Below are 3,223 nucleotides of genomic sequence, written 5' to 3'. Positions count from 1 at the left end.
AAAAACATGAATAAGAAAAACTTCCACAACACATATTTAAACAAATTTACAAATTTCATTTGAACGATGTAATACCCCAAAAAATTTCGTACTTTTTTCAATTTTATCTGGCTTATTACTACATCCCTATGCATATAGTTCTCTTATTAGTCAGTCATTTAGATACTATCATTCATTCATCTGCATATTCATACCACATTCATTTAGGTCATTAATTAAAAAGAACATACATGACATGATTCAATGGTTTTTCTATTTTATGCTACATTGGTTCACTCCTTATGGATCAAGCCTGGAAGCCCTAATTCTTGATCTTAGGTACCTATGGATCGTGTGGGTTGCATCTTGGTATTTGATTTAATCAGGAACTACAAGTATCATCATGGCCAACCATCAAAGTTTGTATCTCTTTATGGACCTTCTTCCATACATTAGTCCTTTAGTTGTTTGGGTTGGATCCAAGGCAGTGCATTATGGTTCATACAAGATTCATGATTCAAATTCAAGGGTCAAGGTTATTTTGCAAAAGATCAACACATATTCAAATATTCAAAACTTCGGAGGGAAAGCAAGTTATATTACAAAAGTCAAAGTAAAAATCCACCAATTCCATTACAAGAAATTCAAAGCCCAATCCTATACAAAAATTTCATTTTTGACCTACATTTTACTTTGGTTAACTAATGACTCTTTGGTCAACCAGTTAACCAAAGTCAACTATCTAATCTTATGACCCTAATCTCATTTTCTCTACATCCACAAGGTCCCCCCATTATTGAGCATCCAAGTCTCCAATCTCCTTCCTTTGATTTTGACTTCCATCTTAATGTGTTATGATGTGCTAAACAACTTTGATCAAGCCTTGCATACCAAGCCATCCTATGTGCACACTTGCAATAAACAAGGCTAGATCAATAAAACATCATCAGCATACCATTCATATACATATATTCATTACATTCATACCATTTCCAATTTATAACATTACCTCCATATCAAAATTAGAAGTAATTTAAACATGCAAAAAAACCAAGAAACAAGCCAATTCAAATAGCATACCAACTAGTATAACCTTCAATATTTCACATTGAATTCCTACTGTCAAATGAACTTCCTAAGTCTTCAAAGTTCTAAAACTTTCCATGACCAATCAAGCATGATTCACATGTATAGGCATTCAAATACACTCACTCAATCCATCCATAACAGCCTTTAGCTAACCATTGGATTTCACTAACATATTAACTCAACTTCAGTTCTAACCAATCATCATAGACAAAAACAATTTCAAATTCTTATAAAACATGTATAATCAATTAACTAACCTACCAACAAGTTAATTATACAATGCATTAAACAACCATGATAGTCCAATCCAACCTACTAACATTGCAAGACCACTTAACCTAATCATTTTCTTTCCACATTAACTATTTTACCAGTTCTAATTTTTTTAACTAACAATCAAATTCACTCATTTTCATGACATTTATCTTCAAATTTTCATCAGTATCTATGACTAACTAACATAATAATTCAACAATTCGATTTAACTATCACATAACCAATGTTCCTAACAGAAAATGTCATTCACTAACTACTTCAAATTTTCATATCAATTGACAACTACGTTACTTACACTCTAATTATAACTAAGTTAACAAATTCCATTTTAACTAATATCTTCACTAACATTTCAACCTTTTAATACTCCCTAACATTCAGTTCACAACTTTCCGAATTGACAAAGTAAAACCACTAAATTCTAAAAGTATGCACTAACAGTTTTATCAAGTTAACTGTAACTAATAACTTAACTTCATTTCACTAACTGCTAACAACAAACTCTAACAGAACCTAACAATGTCAATAGATTTAACAAACATTCATAACTAAACTTGACAAAATTAACAGAGTTATTCATCCCTAACCACTTTGCTCTTAGAAACTTAACATGATTTAACTTACTCTAACTTCCAACTAACCTGGCCCGAGCCTGCCTAATTGGTTGCACCTTCAAGCTCTATAAACTCATCATCACTCTCCAATCATGGATATCCATCACATTCACCAAAAACACTCTCTCTGAATTCTTAATTCTTTGATAATTCTCTCTAAATTATCTGATTGACAATCATTCAGAATCATCACATAATTCATTGACAATCACACTCACTAAAAATCACAGCACAATCATCAATTGAATTTGAACTCTCTTTGAGCATTAGACATAATCCCTCATCAATCTCAATGCATCATCATCACAACTATCATCACTCTCTCCATCTTATACTCCCACACGCGGAGAAGAAGAATAAGAGGAATTGAGCATCAAATATAGAAGAATATTCACGTACCCGAAGAAGAAGACAATCTCTAGACATTCTTTTCATCGGTGTTAATACCTTGAAGAACCGCTGGATTTTCTTTGGCAGGTAGGCCTTTCTACTCCCTTTCTTCAATTCACCATTACCACGATGTAATGCTCCTTCGTGGGAGCCAAACCCCCATGGTTTGGGCTCCAATTAGCTTATCTTCCTCATTTAATTTGGTTTTTAGGTTTTAGGGTTCCTTTGTTTCTTAGGTCGATTTTTGGAATTTAAATTAGGAATTAAAATAAATGGATATTGGATTGTGGAAGAGGGGATAAAGGAGAGTACCTTGATGTGTAGGTTGAAGGGATTGGACCTTCGCCGCCGCCAAGGCAATTTCCGACGCGGCAGAGTTTTTCTCGCTCGAGGTGAAGTATGAAACGCATGTAGAATGAGGAACGATGGAGTGAAAATCTAAGTTCCCCTCCTCTCTTACATGGTTGGCTCGTATTGGGCTTATCAAAGCCCTAAGCCCAAACAATTTACATCCTACACCCCTAAACAATATTCACACACCCTCTGAACCTAACAAAAACAACCATGGGCTCTTCAAGTAAACCCAACACCCTTGTGCTATACACACATCACACCATAAGCACTCACCCATGCCTTCCTTTTCTTCTTTTGATCTCTTTTTTTTAGCTAGTAGTTTTTTATGCATTTTAGTCATGTTAATACATTCTAACACTTGTTACTACATTTTCCAACTTTGTTACTTTTATATTTAGAATTTTAATTGATTTTAATCCACCTTTTGAAGATAAATAAATAATCATTAGTTTTAGAATAATTTTCAATTTAATAATATGCCATGTTCATAATTTTTTTAAGAATAGTTTTAATGTTAGAAC

At 33.2% G+C, this 3,223-nt stretch overlaps 1 long non-coding RNA gene across 2 annotated transcripts; it reads right to left on the bottom strand.

The window, feature by feature from the left end:
* Positions 1-546: 546 nt before the first annotated feature.
* On the bottom strand, positions 547-2,902 carry LOC127105980 (uncharacterized). 2 transcript variants are annotated; one of them, XR_007795198.1, is made up of 2 exons: positions 2,358-2,902; positions 547-906 (listed from the first exon to the last, which is right to left on the bottom strand). It is a non-coding gene; the product is annotated as an uncharacterized LOC127105980 (long non-coding RNA). The 2 variants fall into 2 exon arrangements; XR_007795199.1 differs by having other exon boundaries at positions 547-890.
* Between the last annotated feature and the right edge of the window lie 321 nt (positions 2,903-3,223).

Source organism: Lathyrus oleraceus, chromosome 7 (genome assembly GCF_024323335.1).
Source record: "Lathyrus oleraceus cultivar Zhongwan6 chromosome 7, CAAS_Psat_ZW6_1.0, whole genome shotgun sequence".
NCBI classification, from domain to species: Eukaryota; Viridiplantae; Streptophyta; class Magnoliopsida; order Fabales; family Fabaceae; genus Lathyrus; species Lathyrus oleraceus.
This window is presented reverse-complemented; position numbering and strand designations above follow the sequence as displayed.